Source organism: Gymnodraco acuticeps, unplaced genomic scaffold (genome assembly GCF_902827175.1).
Source record: "Gymnodraco acuticeps unplaced genomic scaffold, fGymAcu1.1, whole genome shotgun sequence".
NCBI classification, from domain to species: domain Eukaryota; kingdom Metazoa; phylum Chordata; class Actinopteri; order Perciformes; family Bathydraconidae; genus Gymnodraco; species Gymnodraco acuticeps.
Genome location: NW_022990666.1, coordinates 11,834 through 32,485, shown reverse-complemented (window position 1 = coordinate 32,485; position 20,652 = coordinate 11,834).

Here is a 20,652-nt window from a genome sequence, read left to right as displayed (position 1 = left end):
AACCCACCAATCACAATCATTCTTGATCAGATCACAGCAGGCCCGCCCCGCTAGTTTGCAGACCATCAAAACACCGTAAACAATGAGCGAGGCACAGGAGGGCAATACCGGGGAGAATGAAGATTTACTTCTGAAAAGAAAAGCAACATCTGCCATCTGGAACTATTTGGATCCAAAAAGGTTCTTCTCTTCTTCATTCACAGATGAACCTTTGAGGGTAAGCAACATGCTTTATCATGACATGTTAGATCATGACTTAAGGTATGATGAGTCAACCAGTTAAGATCCAGACGTCCGTGACTAAAATCCTTCATCCGGTTAAATATAGTTAAAAAAAACGCAATATATATCGCAGGGGAAAAAAATATCGCAATGTCAGTTTTTTTCAATATTGTGCACCCCTAATCTACGGTCACTTTTTGCATTGAACATGTGCTCTTTTATTAAATAAACTAAACGCTTATGTTATTTATGTGCATGTTTCAGTCCACTGCATTGCTTTGCACGTTCACATTCTGTCCTCCGCTCTGTTTCTGAAGGGCGGGGCTCCGCTCCGACACTCACAGTCTCAGACAAGAGCGGAGGAAAGGAGGAGAACAACAAAGTGAAAAAAGTCAAACAAATCTGCATTATAGCCCCGAGCCCTGCTGTTGGTCATGTAAGTCCTGGGCGTCATTTCCACATGTCCCCCCCACTGTTCAAAATCCCGTTTGTTTCCCCCCCCACTTTCAAATTTGTTTATTATTATTTGTTAACCTCAAGCCGTCATCGTCACGGAGGAGCAGGACACAGGGTGCCTGGGTGGGTGCGCGCAAACACGAACGTATCGTGCACTTTCTAAAAATAGCTCACTGATGATGAGCAGGTACCGCGGTTGAAAACAACAGCAGCAGATTAGTGTAATGACTTGGGTGAAAAAAAAAGACAGGAGATGTGAGTTGGTTTATTCACCCCCCCCCCCCCCCCATCGGCAGCACCCCCCCAGAGCAGTAAACACTGAGTACCATAGCAGAACCCAGCACTCTTCACACACTACTTTTGCTTCGTGTCAGTATTTGGGTTAGGTAGGTTTGTAGCAGCTTTTGCACAATAATATTTCCATCGTTTTTGGGGAGTCTAAACTTTGCCTGCTGTAGTCCACTCTAAAGAGGCAGTGTGCATTTTTCACATTCATTTCTATTATAATTTTCCTATTTCTATAACTACAATATAGCCACATAATATGAGTAGTTACATTTAAATGCAGAGCTTTTCCCTTGAAAATGTGAACCTTAAACTGTTTTGTGCCAAATGCATATTTTTGTAAAGTTATAGCAGACCATAGGGAAGATTGGTTGACCTCTAAAATGGACTTTTGGTAAAAGCATTAAGAATAATTTTTTTATTGATTCACTCATTTAGTTTTACATTTTATTTTCACATTACTTTTGATTTAAGTTAGTGAACTTATTGCAACAAGTTGTATTCACATCGACATTGTCATCTTTACTTTTCAAAGTCCTGATTTAAAAGCGATGCACAACACAGTGACGTAACACTGACTCAGTATGTTGTTAAAGGTTATCTAAAAGTGAGTGTATTCAATTTCAAAGTGCGCACATTTCCTAAAAGCAGCTCGGCCCACAATGCAGTTCCTTCCTCCCTCGGCCCTCTGTGTGCCATTCAGACGGCCGGGGGAAAGGTCAGAGCAGTCGAGCTTGTTTTGGTAATCAAGACAATCAGTCTAGTTTAGTCTGGGAGTAAACTCTGTGATCTACTTTCATCCTGGGAGCCATTTGATCTGCAAACATTACAACACGTCATGTGGCTTCTCTGTTTTTGTTACTCTTTCAGATACCTACTGTTAATAATGGGTACAGACTTTTATTTATTTATGAAAGGTTGTCAAAATGATCAGGAGTGTTTTATATCGTCGTCATGTTTTAATTTGTTATGGAAAGAAATGATGTCATGTGTTATCCACCACCTCCACTTCATCCATTCTTCACCGGATGTGTAAATGACGTTGTTAGCACCCCGCTATTCCTTAAGTAATTGATGTTGTTTGATCCGGTGGACACAGAAATACCCACAATGCTCGTGAGCGTAGAAGCTGATGATGTGAAACCAGTTTCAGCGGGTGGCTTGTTTGTTTTTCCCCTGTCCTGTCAGCATGCTGCTGGGGACAACAGCCCCCCCTCTGCTCTCATATTCTCTCCTCTCAGGTCTTTCCTTTCCTGTCGTGTAATCATTTAAGATGATACGATAATACTTTATTGTCAGAAGAACATCAATAAGGAGAAACATGAAACAGACTTTCATCAATAAAATCACTAAGGACAAAATGTGTAAGACTCTTAAATGTTTATTTGACCTGTGATTGAACCTGCATTTATTAGGATTGACTGGTTCACAGAGAGTGCTTCCGTCTAACTTTTTTTAAAACGTCGGACCTTGTAACTCTGATTTGATGGCAACAATGACTGGATATAAAATCACAAAGCTGAGAGTTTTCCATCTGCCAGTTCTTGTTTCTTATTTCCTTCTGATAAGCTGTTAGGCAGTGCTGACTGAGTGAGTGTGTCTGTAGAGCTGCACACTTCATTGCTGGCTCTTATCTGCCCCACTGGCTGCCATGACACTTGGGACCACTTTGTCCCTACTTTTGTGACGAGTCATCGTTCAATAGCCGCTGCGCTGTCACCCTCGCCTTGTTTGTTAGCACGATAAACCGCTGAGTGTCTTTTTAATGAAGTTTGTCCTTTTTTGTGGCCAATGTTACAAAATGGGCATTCATCCAATAGCTCAAACACCGCTTACTTAATTTTGGTTAAATCTGAGGAACTCATTTCAAATAGTATGGAATTTTTCTAGAATTTAAAAAAGTAGGACAAATCAGTTATTTTAAATGGAGTTGCAATCAGCTGTGCATTTCCTGGCAAAGGTGACATTAACTCATGTGACTGTTCAACTTTGGGGAACTTGAATTTGCACTGTTGACCATTAGCAAGCAAACGCTTTTTAGAAAGCAAAACCTTTTAAAGTCACTTAGCAAGCTTGCTACTTCAGACGCCTTTGTGTCCGTTCTTACACGATTAATTTAACTGCTTAATGCTAATTTCCTGAGGTAAAAATGTCAGCGGCAGTAAAGCACAGAGCCGTGTGTAGGACTTTACTGCTAATGGCCTTTGTTGTGAGGAAGTTACAGGAAGTGTAGTTTTTGCTAGTTCTTCAGCTTAGATCAGGTCAGGTTTTTAACAGAAGCTAGAAATTGGTTTAATTGCATTTAGGCATTTCTGGCAGATCAGTAGTTTGGTAAAGCCTGCGTCACACTGTCCCGAAATTGACACCAGATAGACACACGATAAAGGAAATGTTCAAATTCGGCTCTGATCGTAATAACATCGGGCCATTCGTGAGGGCATCTTAAGCCATCGTATGACCGCCGGTGGAGTTTCTCAGGCTCCAGCAGCAACTTCGTGAGCGGTGGCAAAATCTTTGGCATGCCGAAAAATTGCCGAAAGACCTTGCGAAGGTTCATTTTCGTGTTGAATTTGTGTGTCCATTTTGCCCTTCGTAAGGCCATCGCGAGGGCATCTTGTCAAATCGTGTCGTCTTCACTTCGTGTGATCATCGGTGCCATCGGGCGTTTTTCGCCTCACGAAGACAATACGAAGGAAACAAGAAGCTGCCCGATTGTCTTAGGAAGGCAACACGACTTCGTGAAGCCATCGTGTAGCCATCGTATTATAGTTCTGTGAAACTGAAAAGGATATTACATTGTTTTTGTTACTTTCGTTGCAGTTGTATGTCTTAAATGTAATTTAGGTTAACTTCCTGTTTTATTTAGATGCTTTTATTTTGAAGGCGAGTTTACGCTGTTGACAGGAAGTTGTTGTTGCTATGGAAACACCATGACGGAGTGTGTGGTTCGGGTGCCATCGTGTGGCCCTCTGTAGGCGTCGTACTTGCTTCGGCTGTTGCTTGGCTGTTGACCAAGTTCGGGGCCATCTTCGTGCGTCCATCTGGACAGTGTGACGCCAGCCTAAAAGAACGTTTTCTTTCACTCGCAAACAATACTTTTCCTTTATTAGTATCCCTGACACCTACCCCATTCTGTAATGCTCTCTGCATCCAAAGCAGAACATAGTTTAGAGGAGATGTGCTGCAGTGTATCTATAAAGTGAGTAATGATGACGGCATGATTGGAAACACTGCAGACCCGTCACAACATTAGTTTGTATTTTCTTCTGAGCCCAACAGCCATGGGTTCTGATTTTGAAAAAGTTAGGTTACCAGCAGAAATATCTATCGATACGTCATCATGCATGCGATACGTCTCAAAGCCCCGAGCCACGGTGGATTGGACAGCGTATTCACTGAAGCAGACGTTTCCCTACAGCCAGTCAATATAAAGGCTGTCAAGGTGTCAGTGTGTTTTAATTTGCTGCTTCACCGCACCGCCCCATCCATTCAGCTTTCCTCTTCCTGCGGGATCATAACAGTCCGACAGAAGAACTGAGAATGCTGAATACACAGAGTGCTCGGTGTATTAGAACCTCACTTAATGAATTTGGCAAAAATATCACTGTTTCTGATCAGATGTCTCTTAGTGTTGTAGCCGTTGTAGTTGAGAAAGATACATTTAATGTGGATGTATAAAGGAGCCTATAGCTCTCGGTAGCTTTACTAATATAATGTTTTAAGAAAGACAGCTGATATCGGATGTATAGATTTGGATAGACTAATGAAAAGCCACTTGAACAGCAGTCAGTAAGTCATGTATTCGTATGAATGAACAGGATCTACACTGAACAAAAATATAAACGCAACACTTTTGTTTTTGCTCCCATTTTTCATGAGATGAACTCAAAGATCTAAAACATTTTCTATATAAACAAAATAACCATTTCTCTCAAATATTGTTCACAAATCTGAAAAAATCTGTGATAGTGAGCACTTCTCCTTTGCCGAGATAATCCATCCCACCTCACAGGTGTGGCATATCAAGATGCTGATTAGACAGCATGATTATTGCACAGGTGTGCCTTAGGCTGGCCACAATAAAAGGCCACTCTGAAATGTGCAGTTTTGCTTTATTTGGGGGGTCTGGGGGGGTCCGAAAACCAGTCAGTATCTGGTGTGAGGGGTAGGATTAGGGTTAGGGTTAGGGTAATGTTGTGAATTGAGTGATCTGTGTTCGTCATCCATAACATACGCCTGCCCATACCATAACCCCACCACCACCATGGGCCACTCAATTCACAACATTACCCTAACCCTACCCCGAAATCCCTTTCTTTTCAATCTGAAAAGGCAATCGCATCAAGTTTAAATCAAAGAGTATATTATTCTTGTGTCTTTTTCGTGTCTCACATCGACTGATTACACAATTGAACCCGAATTTCACACTTTTTTGACAGATCTTGACTGTAAGCATGATGTTTTGCTGCATTGACAGTCTGTATTAGTGTTACATTACATTTAGCAGACGCTTTTATCCAAAGCGACTTACAATTACCAATTACAGGGACATTCTCCCTGGAGTAACTAAGGACTAAGTGCCTTGCTCAAGGGCACAATAGTGGTGGTGTTCCTGGTGGGATTTGAACTCACAACCTTCCGATCTTCAGCCCACCTCACTCTCCATTAGACCACCACTATCCCACATGTTAGCCTAGTTTACCCATAACTCCCCTCTTCATTACAGCTATCAGCCTGACACTGTTATGCTGCAACACTCCCAGTTAACTTCTGTCTGTCTCTGGATGTTTCCAGAGTGTCTGCAAGTCTTGAGACACTCTTTCATTTAGAAACTCATATTAAAGGACTCTAAAGTCTGTAATCAAAAATTGAGTATCATCTCAAAGAAGTCCATAAATCAGTTTGGCACACTGTTTTTGCTTAGTGTCTCACTTTTAGAAGTACCAGCCACTTAAGAGTTATCTCTACACCCCCACCGCTGATTGAACCCGTCAATAACTCCCACCCAACCCCCCAGACTCCCATGGCTTCTTATGACGGCTGTAATGACTCTCACAGGACGATTGATGGGAGGAAGCACTTCCTAATTTCTCTGATTACTTAGTGTGTGGCAGGATGCTTAGTTGGCAAGTGGATGTCTTTACACAGTCACACCTTTTTTTATACATGGAGTGGCAGAACACACCCTTCCAGACATCAACTCACATCAAATGAGTAATTCATTAACCCAGTCATTCATTAATCCACTTCCTCACACACATTCATTTCCATCTGGTTTGCAAATACACTAGCTTTTATACACACACACACACACACACACACACACACACACACACACACACACACACACACACACACACACACACACACACACACACACACACACACACACACACACACACACACACACTGAGGGATCTGTTAATGGAAGCCAGACCATCTGCCCTACTGTTAATTCTCTTTCTCCTTCATATTAAAAAAGGCTTATTATATGAAATGTTGGCAGAACGCACTGCAGGGTCATTCAGATGCTAAATCCTCGTCTCTTCCAGAGGGTCCCTCATGTTTTCATGCCGAGGACCTCCAGATGGAAGCACAATAAACAATTGGCTCCATTTTGTAAAGAATTTAAATAAAGCGATCATTTATTGCATTTTTGAAAAGTCCACTTTCCATTGGTCCTGGATCAGGCAAGGTCTTGAGAGTTTGGGACATTTTGTATTTAGTTATGTTCATAAATGAAGTCTATACTCACTGTAATGCAAACCAACAATCTTCTCATATTTAAGATGATTTATTTTTTTCTTACAGAGCGGAACGATCCCCTAAAAGAGAAATAAAAGAAGTGAATGAGTTCGGCTTTAGGGCACTATGACGTTAACTGTTGACAGAAGGGGAGCAACATTGAAATCAAAGAGCAGTCCTCCCAGACTTTCTTTACGCCATTACTTTATGTGTTGTTTTAAACCTCCGAATGATGTGTATGTTTCTTCTCTTCCCTCTTATCTTACTCCGCCATGCTTCCTGACAGATTGTTTGTTACATCCATTGACCTTCTGTCACAAAGCCACTTCTCTCCCAGTTGAGCCCACCCGCTGACTGACAGCCACAACAATGACATGCTGTTCATTAGGGCTGCAGCTCACGGTCATTATTCACGTTTTAAATATATTCTGAACATAAAGTTCTTTCACTATCCTTTAAGACAAAGAGAGAATCGGAAGCTGGAACCTCTAAATATCTGGCATTTGATCAAAGTCAATGGGTGTTAAAGGTATTAGTTGTGGTTAGTTGCCTAAGTTAAGATCTGACAGGAACTTAAATACGTCAGTAAACAAGTCAGTAAACAAGTCGGTGAACAAGTCGGTGAACAAGTCAGTGAACAAGTCAGTGAACAAGTCGGTGAACAAGTCGGTAAACAAGTCGGTGAACAAGTCGGTAAACAAGTCAGTGAACAAGTCGGTGAACAAGTCGGTGAACAAGTCGGTAAACAAGTCGGTGAACAAGTCGGTGAACAAGTCGGTGAACAAGTCGGTGAACAAGTCAGCGAACAAGTCAGCGAACAAGTCAGCGAACAAGTCAGCGAACAAGTCAGCGAACAAGTCAGCGAACAAGTCAGCGAACAAGTCAGCGAACAAGTCAGCGAACAAGTCAGCGAACAAGTCAGCGAACAAGTCAGCGAACAAGTCAGCGAACAAGTCAGCGAACACCCACTGGGGAATTTCTGAAGCTTCTATGTGTCATAAAAACAGCCGTTGCTAAACAGTGACTAAATGAAAGCAGCGGACGTCATCACACCGAACATTAGCCGCCTTTAGCTTAGCGGTGGTGATGCGGCCGTCATGTAGTTTGCTTATTGACTAACCTTATAGAACATATCATCCCTGAACCACTCTATTGATTAACCAAGACAACGTCTATGCTGCAGTTTTCACACGGTTTGTTTTGTGGATTCTTTCTGGAAGCCATTTAATGACTTTAAATGTTCCGTAAATTCACCAAGAAACAACCTTTAGTTTGGGAATATGAGTCGCTGTGGAGTAGGGCAGGCTGTGGTAGTGTCAGCTTTGTGTGCTCGCTGCAAATGTTAGGAAGCAGCCCAGAGGGGTTTACAGTACTGTTCTCACACACACTGACACACTCTGCAGGCACTCTGGCAGCTGACCCTCTCTGCAGAGTGTGTGGCTCTTGTGTAACAGAGCAGGGGTAAGGCCTGGTTCGACAACCTCACTTTGCGACTCTTTCTTTCTCCCTCACTCCTTTCCTGTCTGTGGTCATTTTAAATGCACCTGCTTCTCCTCCAGCCCTGGTCACTGTTCCTACACTAGAGTGAGCTTTACAAAGTCCCCTATTATAAGTCATAGGGGACTCCAGCTAAATGAAATACCTGTCTGCAGCGCTCATTTAATCACATTAACAAAAACATTCAATCCAAAGTTGCCCTAAAGCAGTCCTGCTCATTGATTGGCAGGAGTGCCTGCAACGCTTAAACAACAAATGATTCCTGGGAGGATCGGCTGCCTTTTAACTGTGTGGATAAAAGCCTCCATTAAACTGACAGCTTATTGTATTTACTTACATACAAGCTCTTATACATTATGAATTGTAACTATTGTTAATAAGGACCTACCAACATACACCATCTAGGGATCAACAGATTTTGGAAACCAGATACCAACTCTGATATCTTCATTTAGAGCCCGGAGTACCTATCCAATACTAGCTCTCTCTTTTCAAAATCTGTAAAGCTCAATAATCCAAATACGTTGTGGTTGCGTTACCACTTGTGCTACTCCCTCATACTTCGCCTATTAATGCCTCCATCTTTGCTCATCCCCTTTCTTTCCCCACTCTCTCACTTTGACCCCCACCCACCCTTCATACCCCTTTACACCTTACTCATTCGCTGAGTACATTTAAACCGGGAATAGACCTGTCCGGCAGTGGCTCAGTCAGTAGAGGCTTGGGCTGTGAGCCGGTTCAAGTCTCCGACCAGACCTAATGGAGTGTGGACTTCTACTTGGAGAGGTCCCAGTTCACCTCCTGCCCTGCCGTGGTGCTCTTCAGCAAGGCACCGGACATCTCCCTCCCCCCCCACTCCTATTGCTCCCCGGGCGCTGTGCAATAGCTGCCCACTGCTCCTAGTGCTAGACTCCTGGTACTAGGATGGGTTAAAAGAAGAGAACACATGTCACTGTGTGCTCTGTGTGACCATCAAAGAGGGTTTCATCCCTCCCAATACTATTATGTTGAGAATCCTTAGAGAATAATTATAGAAAAAGAATACAGAAAAATACAAACATGGAATAGATACATACATGAAAATGCTGAATTGCTCCAGTGTTTCAGATTGTCACTGAATACACTAATACATTAAGGACCCAGAAAGGTTGTGTTTCCTGTCGTGTGGCACCATCTCATACATTTACATATGAACAACATTGTGGGAGTTGTGAGAATTGCAACCAAGATGCAAAGAGTTACAGCACTCAAACTTGTCTAGAAATATTATTTGTATAACATAAGGGACATCAAGAATGTACTTGTTTGCCATAACGTAGATTCATCCGTTCCAGAGGTTCAGCAGACTTGATGGACTCCTAATGAGCGGGAAGGGTCAAACCGTCCGCAGTGTAATAAATATCCTGGATGGTGATTATAGGGATCAACCAGTAAACCCTGCCCTGTATCACTTCTTTGATTAGAGACAAAGAAGTGTGTGTGTGTGTGTGTGTGTGTGTGTGTGTGTGTGTGTGTGTGTGTGTGTGTGTGTGTGTGTGTGTGTGTGTGTGTGTGTGTGTGTGTGTGTGTGTGTGTGTGTGTGTGTGTGTGTGTGTGTGTGTGTGTGTGTGTGTGTGTGTGTGTGTGTGTGTGTGTGTGTGTGTGTGTGTGTGTGTGTGTGTGTGTGTGTACTTGTGGGGACCTAAATCTGTTTACACAGTCACGTGTGGGGACTCGCTTCCCTTATGGGGACAAATTGGAGGTCCCCATAAGGGGAATCATTCATTTTAGGGTGAAGACTTGGTTAGGGTAAGGTTTAGGGTAAGGGTTAGGGTTAGGCATGTGTTGGTTATGGGTAAGGTTAGGATAAGTCTCCAGGAAATGCATGTAAGTCAATGTAATGTCCCCTGAAGTGATGTATACATGGTGTGTGTGTGTGTAGTGCTCCGGCAGAGCGAGCATCACTGAACTCTCTCTCTCTCTCTGTTTATGTAAGAGAACGTGTGAGTGAATAACAGTGTGTGTGTGTGCAGTGTTTCATTATCTGGTGAGCCACAGTGACATGTCAGTCAGAGAGAGAGTTTGTGAATAGGCAGAGGCTGCTGCTGTGTTACTCTGCACCGTCAGTGTCCCCGTCTGCACCGCGGCTCCATCACCCCCCCTCTGCAGCGGGACGTCTCCAGGACAGCATGTACCCAGATGAGAGTGAGACGGTAAGGCTGCTTCTTCATCTGAGCCAGTGTCGCCGGGATACAGAAACTTCCAAAACCTACCATTTCCATACAGCGTCGTGCACATTTTGTTTGCCAAGTCAGCACATCGCTCCACACTGCTGGTGTTTTAAAGTAAAGCTCTGCTCGGTACAAAGCTTTCTAGGTGGTAGGCTGGCATTGTTATATCTGGATTGACTGTGTTGGATGCACTCTAAGAGAATGATGTGCCGTCGGTTTTGTATTTCATTAGTAATGCACTGATCCCTGTCATGGCCAGCACGCAGAGTGTTGATCCCTGAAGTCATGTATACCGAGATCATGTGACTATTCATCTCAGCTTTGTATTTCTGTCTCTCACTGATCTTGCGGCTTTTGTTCGCAACCTTAGGGCAGGACTTGTGTGTGTTACCCATTCGTTCACCGAGAGCGCTCACAGGGATCCATGATATTGATTATTGGATCCCTTAGCTGCTCCATAGCCAGAAGGTACAGATGAGAGGGTTCACTTTGTACTCTTAGAGATGTGGTGATGGCATGCACCAGGAGCCAAGAGGATGCGCTAAGCACTTACCATGCTTCATTGCATAAGCTCTGGCTACGTGACGTTTGTTTGGACAGCTGGCTGCGAGATGAGCTCGGGACAGCGTGATGATGCCGGCTGGCAGCCAGGACACAACGCACTGTGATATTCACTTTAGAGTTTTATATACAATCGAGCTGTTATTTGATGCTTTTAGAATGACTGATATTTAACATATTGGATTCACCGAGCAGGATATATTTAAAGGACCAGCGAGTTGTGTTTGAAAATCCTTAGAAATGTAATGTATACGTTGATGGTGATTAGGGATGCATACCGGTATCCGGTGTTACTGGTGGCTAGGGTATACCGTACCGAAATACAGATTTGGTTTCGATACTTTAAAAAAAAAAAAAAAATCTTTTTATTAATTAAAATTAATTTTAAAAGTGAGTCCGTGGTCCGTGATGGCGGGTGTTATAAATTAGATTGCATAATCGTTTTTCTTCATATGTTCAATACTAGAAAGGTAAAAGTCCCACAAATGAACTGTGATGGGATTTGTTTTCTCTCACCAGTGAAGGTAAACGTTGATTTTAAAGATGAGATTTGTTTGTTTGTGCAATGCCGAGATCTCATGACCATTATTCTATTATGTATTTGTTCTCTAGTCGAATCTCAGGTTTAACATGAATTATAACGGTGCTATAACGGTCTGTTTGCATTGACAAGATGTGCTATTCACGCGGCACACCTGATGTGTTATAAAAGATATTCCATCATCTGTTTTCTTCATATTTGTTATGTATTTTTCATTGTTTGTTCAGAACTAAAAGGTCCAAGAAGTCCCACAATTGAATTTAATATTAATTTGACATGTTAACTATATCGTAAAGCGCTTCATGGGAGTAATTGTGGGTTGATACATTTTCAAAGTATCACGATATGTATCGGTTGAGTATCGGTATCGTTCAGTGGTATCGGTATCGTAAAAATGTCAACGATATGCATCCCTGGTGATAACATTTGAGTGACTAAAACATACATTTACATCAAGCCTGAAACTGCTCCGTTTCAAGGTGAAGGTTGCCTTTTTCAAAACATGGTTTGTTATAGACTTATTTGTGACCTTGAATCACATTGTTTTAAATTGACAATAAAAGCTAAATCCAGCAACACATGTCCTTATTGTATCTCTTTTGTTACAGGAAGCGACAACTTACAAAAACTTGAATTGTACAAACTTTTAGGAAATTAACCATGAGCATTTTCTTTAATCTCAATTCTTATTTTATACAAAAAGCTCCTTTTAACATTTTTTTTAAATGTAGTTCATGTTTAAATGACTCTTCTCTGTGTGATGAGATCAATCCCCTCCGAACCTCCATGTGTATCTGAGAGAGCCGTTTGCACCGTGTAATCTCCTGCTCCAATATAAATAAAGGTTTGCTCGGGCCCTGCCCATGTGTACTCATGCGTGCAATATCATTTCTCTCTTTCCAGAAGAAAGTGTGCACTTTAACCCCAGTGCAGTGTGGAGTCAGAGATTGTTAACTTGACCCATTAAGACGAGTTCCCATGTGAGGGAAGTGCATTAAAAGAGACAAATCTCAACATTTCACTTTTTAGATCATGCGTTTATATTTTTAAACAGTATTCACATGCCGTCATCGAGAGCATGTACTTCATCGAGAGCATGTACTTCTTCTTTGCTTCAGTACAGTAATAGATATAATTGGGAGGGATGAAACCCTGCAGAGCACACAGTGACATGTGTTCTCTGCTTTTAACCCATCCTAGTACCAGGAGTCTAGTGCTAGGAGCAGTGGGCAGCTATTGTACAGCGCCCGCCAGAAATGGGAGTAAGGGGTGTGTCCGGTGCCTTGCTCAAGGGCAGGAGGTGAACTGGGACCTCTCCAAGTAGCAGTCCACACTCCATATTTTAGGTCTGGTCGGGGACTTGAACCGTCGACCCTACGGCTCACAGTCCAAGCCCTACTGACTGAGCCCCTGCCGGACCGAATACAAAAATGAATACATGAATATCTTAACTTTCAAATTGTAAGAAATCCAATGAACTATAGAGCATTAGCTTGCCGATGCTACAGACTGACCGACTGTTCTGTTTAAAATAACAATCTTTCTTAATTTTTAAGAGAAACCAAGCAATTATGATGAGAATGTTTTTATGTTTTCACACGTTGTACACTTATCATCACTTGATAACCACATAACAGACAGACATATTATAATTAGCTGCAGCCCAAACATAGATCACCTTATAATAGGGCTGTGCAATTAATCGTATTTGAATCTCGATTATGATTTTGGCTTGCAACGATTACGAAAACAATGTAATCGAAATAAAACGATTATTAATTGTATTTAAAAAAATAAAAAAATAAAAAAAAAATTTTTTCCAGTTGAATTCTACTTAAAGTAAGTCAGGGTAATCAACTGTTAAAAACATACTGTTCACATTTGTTTTTCAATAAATGGATGTTTTCAAAGTAAATGGATAATCGTTTTTAATAATCGTGAAATCAATTATTGACCCAAATAATCGTGATTATGATTTTTTCCATAATCGCACAGCCCTACCTTATATATTAGTCATTTAGTTGATGACTTATCTTTACTTTAGTCTTAATTCTTAAGGTGAGGCACACACATGTAGAGATGCATACAGTATACCACAACACAGTAATTGTTATTTAAATGTAATTCAGAAATGGTTTTAAATAACTGTCTGTACTTCATCACTTATTGTAAACATGCAGGCTGGTTTAACCTTCATTTGCAAAGACATACTTTCTCCACAGAGCGTACACTGTTTTCCTTCTAGACGTCACAAGTCGAAGGTCGAAGGTCAGTAGGTCGCTGCATCCTAAGTCGATTTTTAAATAATCGTCCGGGCTCGGGTGATGTTGCCACGAGGGCAGAGGTCACAGGATAAAGAAAGCAGTGTGTGAACGGTAGATATATGAACTGGTTTGGGATCAATGACAGGATGATCCCGGCTTAAGCTTTGTTCCAGTTCTGCTCGTAAAGGTTTATCTTTGTTGCTATTCTAGTAACATAAAGCAATGTGAGAAGAGTTTATAGAAAACCTGACACCAGATCTTATGAACACAATCCTGTTCAGAAAGTGAGTGAGGTTTAGTCATATGAGATATTGACCAGTCTATTAGGAATGGCAGAACTAGGACAAATACTTCATGCATACATTTTAATGTAAAATCAAAAAATATTGCTAAAAACATGGTGTCAATATATATTTTTTACAGCATGTGTACAAGTTGATGGAAAACTTCCTTTTACAAGTGAACTATTTATCCATAAAATAATAACCCCTTTATTAAGACATTTAGTGGATTTAAAATCATGGGTTTAAACCTTTTTTCACTTAAAAAGGACATTAAGTTATTTCAGTTATTCTAGCCCTAAGTCAGAGTGTCCCTGCAAGTCAAACATGTCCTGGGGGTAATTTGTTGCCTAGCATCCTTCATTCTAGTTCGACAAAACCCCCAAAACAGTTCATCAGCTCTTAAAAGATGTCTGAAAGGTGACTCAGTCAATTATCTTAAATAATAAATCTAGCATTAAAACGGTTTTGCTAAAGTTAAGTACGAAAAGAAAGATGTTCTTGCTTCTTTCATTTCCATTTGACCCACTTTAGTGCCACTTTCCAAAAGCTCACAGATTTCTTCTTCATCAGTCGTTTTTATTTGTATTTCTGTGGTCATTGACAACCAATGCAATCATGTATATGCTTTTCTTCCTCGACCCAGTTCACTGCATCTGAATGACGTCGTCTGAGCCTTCTCTGTCTCTGTAACTAAAGGCTTCCTTTTTGTGTTGAATCATAGGTTAGCTAAGACATGTTTAGGCGGGTATCAGCAGTTCAATCAGGAGAGACGTGATATATGAGTACATGTTTATTATCGGGACACATGATATGCGGGAATAGTGATTGACGTATTACAGCAAGTAACTGTAATGATGTTTTGGCGATTAGGCCCCGGGTTTACAGGATGATCATTCAGGAGGGAAAGAACCGCTCTGATGAACCCCCCCGGTCTAGACACTGGTGGTGGTGATAGTAGTTCGGTCCGATCTGAAGGGAGAAGGTTTCAGCTTGGCCCTGTATTAGGAGACAGGAGGCGAAGGGGTGGAGGAGGGTTGTGCGGTGACACCTGAAATGACAACTGACAGGGAGGGGAGAGCAGATTTAAAGGGGTTAGCAGGTGCGATGATTGGCTAGCCGGGGCGTGACGCCCCTGATGGCTTATTGAGATAACGTGACACCAGATGATATTGTCTTCTTGATTGAACTTGCGCTGAGCTACAGTAGTTGCTGAAACGTTAACTCCTCAGCAGAGTGGGTAGATTTCCGTGTGACGCAAGACTTGCAGAGTTAACTGCATTTTTACGAATTCAAAGCCAGCTCGACAGCTTTTGTGTGTATTTGTCAAACTGTCGTTAAACAGCTGTGCAGCCACGAATGTCTCTCTGTAAAACTTAGCGAAGAAGCCAGCTCTCTAGATACCCGGTCTGAAGTGATTTGCTCTGATGAAACAAAGCAAGAGTAGAAGGACCTGCAGAGTCACGCTGCTGAATGAGCTGCACCCTGTCGGCTCTCTTTGCTTTAAAGTCGGCTCCTCTCCTGCGGGATTAAAGCGCTTTAACTTCCTGTTTGGACTGTGCCCCTGGGATAACTCCCTTTCAGATTAGATTAGTAGATTATTCTACAAGTCTTGGATGTGTATTTATTTTCCTTAGTCATACCCTCTGTTAATGTACACTACCTAATGTAGTACACATTCCGGTCATCTAGTTGTAGTTTTCCGAAAAATGCACTTAAATCCATCCGAGAAGAACCCAGCAAGCCTCCTTTGTCTCGTGAACTGGTTTGTCCTGAGCAGGTTTTAGTACTTTATTCAGGTTTGCGGTCTGTGAAGCCAAACACATGAGGCCGACTTTTTGTTCATTTTGAGACCGGAGATACCGGTTCAGGCCCGAATGAATGGCTGGTATTCTGGATAGAGAAAAGCAAGCAGTTTTTTCCCGAGGACAGTGAGATCTGAAGTCAAATCACATAACGTCAGTTTCATTAAAGCATGTTTCTGTTGCTGCTCTGCGTCACACTGTCACACCTGTATCAGGGAAGGCTGAACCACTGAATCCTACTCATATAGAAACCTCTGCAGCTCTGATTTGATATTTGATCAGCTTTTGTAGAGGAATATCTTGTTCAGGTAGAGAAGGGAAGCTAAAGAAAAGGTTTCAGCCTGACTCAGAGCTTGCCAGTATTTCATTTCCCCCACACTAGTTAAGACTTGTTTGAAAATACCAACAGCGTATTATTGAGTTCAAGGATAACTACTTAGATCAGGGTGGGAACCTTTTTCCTCTCAAGGGCCATTTCAATGTTTTCAACATCCTCCGAGGGCCGTACAAATGATTGACCTCTGCTTAAAAACACTAAAATCACAGCCCATTCATTCGGCCTTTCTTTCATTCTGTGCAAAGAAAAATCAACCTCTTGATCCGGATATCTCACCATGACTCGCGCATGCATGCACGTGCACAGTGTGGCATGATGAAAGATATGGACACAAGATGTGTGCAAATGTATTTAGTTTCCTATCCATGTGAACATGATTTAAGTGGGGGGGGCCGTATATGGCCCGGAGGCCAGAGGTTCCCCACCCCTGACTTAGAGTATCCGAATCTGGTTTATTGTTCTATCTAAATAACTAAAGTAATAAAATAAATGATATATATAGAGGATTTTGGCATCATTTCTTACCGTAGCATTCTGCCAGAAGGGGGTGATGCAATGATGGCCAATGTTTAACAACTCAAAATGTTGGTGTATAATAATTTGATGTCTATCTTTTTATTTTAGGCCACCATTTCCAATCCATATTGGATAGCAATGACTCATGAAAGGTAATTACTGAGAGTCTGTAAGTGCATACACATTGCTTATACAAAAGGGTTTTTATAATAATCCCCAGGTTAAGTTAATGTTTGCTAAAGAACTCAAAGGATAACATGATCACCAGATCGGTTGAAAATACATAGTTAACTTTCTGCTTTTGCGCAGTTTTGTGTATTAATGATTTTACAGACATTGCAGGTTCTATCCACAAGAATGCATAATCTATTAGCTTGGTTACAATCTGAAAAGACTTTGTTGTAGTGACGTTGCACAGTTCCATGGTTTAGTACTTATTTAGTTGGGTACAACAAAATCAGTACGCTTAGAAATAGGACTAAAACCGCAAAAATAAAAACCAACTGACGACCAACTGACAAGCCTTAAACTAAAACACCAAATTAACTTGTGTTTATTTAAATTGTGAAACACCCTGCTAGGCGTTTGGACTACACTTAGAGCTCTACATAATGATTGTTTCTAAACGTGATTGCCACAAAAAAAAAATACAGGAGAACGGAAAGCTGTAGTTCTGCTGTTTGATGTCACATGGTCATTCAGTCTTGTATCTTTCATCAAGATGTTTCATTACATTTGTCTCACTTCCCCTTTGATGTAGAGAACACTTCATCTTAGCTTTCTAGACAACACTAATCTACAAAGTGTGCCTTCAAAGTTCAACTTAAATGATACATTTAACCAAATAATAAGACCTTGGGTTTCTGTCATAGAGAGAAATTAACCTCTGCTGGAGCTGTAGCATTTATGGATGGGTTCGTGGCTGTTTTGAGTTCACTTTCCTAATGCCACTTTGTCACTTCACAACTTGACTCAAACTCAGAAACCACTTCACACCTGAATGCTCCGAGAGCTTCAGGGCCAAATTCTCCCTTTCCTGCTCAGGTTGGAACTTGTTCTTTGGAAAATAGCTGTCTTGGTGCAGAGTTTCCTGAGAGCTCCCTGTTGGATTGTTGTCACCTCTGCATCTTTTGGTTTGCCTGCTGCCTCTCTGCCTCTGCGTCTTTCTGCCTCCCTGTCTCCCTGTCTCCCTGCCTCTCTGCCTCTCTGCCTCTCTGCCTCCCTGCCTCTCTGTCTCTCTGCCTCCCTGCCTCTCTGCCTCTCTGCCTCTCTGCCTCCCTGCCTCTCTGTCTCTCTGTCTCTCTGCCTCCCTGCCTCTCTGCCTCCCTGCCTCTCTGCCTCTCTGCCTCTCTGCCTCCCTGCCTCTCTGCCTCTCTGCCTCTCTGCCTCCCTGCCTCTCTGTCTCTCTGTCTCTCTGCCTCCCTGCCTCTCTGTCTCTCTGTCTCCCTGTCTCCCTGCCTCTCTGCCTCTCTGCCTCCCTGCCTCTCTGTCTCTCTGTCTCTCTGCCTCCCTGCCTCCCTGCCTCTCTGTCTCCCTGCCTTTCTGCCTCCCTGTCTCTCTGTCTCCCTGCCTCTCTGCCTCTCTGCCTCCCTGCCTCTCTGCCTCTCTGTCTCTCTGCCTCCCTGCCTCTCTGCCTCTCTGCCTCTCTGCCTCCCTGTCTCTCTGCCTCCCTGCCTCTCTGCCTCTCTGCCTCCCTGCCTCTCTGCCTCTCTGCCTCTCTGTCTCCCTGCCTCTCTGCCTCTCTGCCTCTCTGCCTCCCTGCCTCTCTGCCTCTCTGCCTCTCTGCCTCCCTGTCTCTCTGTCTCCCTGCCTCTCTGCCTCCCTGCCTCTCTGCCTCTCTGTCTCTCTGCCTCCCTGCCTCTCTGCCTCTCTGCCTCTCTGCCTCTCTGCCTCCCTGCCTCTCTGTCTCTCTGCCTCTCTGCCTCTCTGCCTCCCTGCCTCTCTGTCTCCCTGCCTCTCTGCCTCCCTGCCTCTCTGTCTCCCTGCCTCTCTGCCTCTCTGCCTCCCTGCCTCTCTGTCTCCCTGCCTCTCTGCCTCTCTGTCTCCCTGCCTCTCTGCCTCCCTGCCTCTCTGTCTCCCTGCCTCTCTGCCTCTCTGCCTCCCTGCCTCTCTGTCTCCCTGCCTCCCTGCCTCTCTGTCCTCCCTGCCTTTCTGCCTCCCTGTCTCTCTGTCTCCCTGCCTCTCTGCCTCTCTGCCTCCCTGCCTCTCTGCCTCTCTGTCTCTCTGCCTCCCTGCCTCTCTGCCTCTCTGCCTCTCTGCCTCCCTGCCTCTCTGCCTCCCTGCCTCTCTGTCTCCCTGCCTCTCTGCCTCTCTGTCTCTCTGCCTCCCTGCCTCTCTGTCTCCCTGCCTCTCTGTCTCCCTGCCTCTCTGTCTCCCTGCCTCCCTGCCTCCCTGCCTCCCTGCCTCCCTGCCTCCCTGCCTGATCACAATGACCTTGCAGGATTTGCTTGCTCATTGAAGGAATCACAGCCAGCAGTTTTTACCTCAGGCTCCAATCTCTGCGTAGCTTCCTCCCCGGAATGGAAAACTGCCACACGACTTATAGCAGCTGAAAACTCCTGTGCAATGCAATTTCCCCCTTTTTCTCATTTTGTAACACTCTCCTTCTGCTTCCACATTTCGTCTTTCTTGTTCCCATGGCTGATACAGACTTTAGCAGGAACATCTTCTCAGTACAATCTCTGCGTTTGAATCCCTTCCTGATATGAGGTTATTTTCTAAAGGGCTCCTTATCCACTTGCCCTCCTAGTTCTATCCCACACATGATCTTACATACAAGCTCACTTCCTCAGTCCCACAATATTAGTTATTGAGAAAAGTCTTTGGACAGAGAAAACCACGCCGCATCATTTTGCATACTTCTTAGTGATACAACTTCTTTAAGGTACTCTTAAGAGCAATTTTACAAACCATCAAACTGTTATATCATCGAGTGTTACCAAAACACTTTGTGATTATCCTTTAGGTCTAAAAAACGTGTTGAACGCAACGTTTAATTAGTTCATCATGATGCACCCTATGTTTCATTTCATTTCAAACCTTTATGTATCCAGGTGAATCCCATTGAGATCATTGATCTCCTTTTCAAGGGAGACCTGCTCAAGTAGGTTCCACATGAAACATAAAAACATAAGGACATCATACAGCATCATTACAGGGTTTACAATTTACAATAACTATCCACATGAGCAGGTACCAACAGCTTCCGATTGACTAGCATCCAACCGAGCTTTAAAAACATTTAGTGGCACCAGATTGCTCAGTTTCCATTTCAATTGCAGACTATTCCAAGACAGAGGAGCTGCGCATCTAAACGCTGTCTTCCCTAAGACAGTCCTAGCAGTTGGCACATTTAATAAAACTACAGCATGCGATCTCAGGCAGTAGCCACTTACAATTCCCCGTGAGATCAGGGAGCAGATGTAAGATGGAAGTTTCCCTAACATGGCTCAATGTTCATTTCGTGACAGATTAGTATTTGCTGCTGCTATTGACAGTACTACTCATTGTGGTCACAAAATAGGTTAAAATATCAAGGTGGAAATAGTTCCACATAATGTAGCTTCTGTATGGTTTAATAGTGTTTTCGGGTGGACGGGAAACTCAAACTCTGACGCTGAAGTGAAATAGTTCCTCAATACTTATCTTGCATTTGGAAATGTCAATGAACCTGGATCCTACAGAAGGGCTCTGCTTCTTAGCCGGAGTTTTACACACCAGTTCCCTTACCTCGAGCCCATAAAGTGGCATCATCCTCAGCCGGGGGGTGTCTCTTCCTGCCGCTCTTCCTCATACCTCCTCCTCCTCCTCCCATATAAAGAGGTGTGCTGTCGAGGCATGCGGCTGTGTGGAAACTGGGCCACGTTGCCTCTTCTCTGTGGCTGGAGGAGGCGAAATGTATTTGAGTAATTTCTCCCTCTCTCTTTGCTACC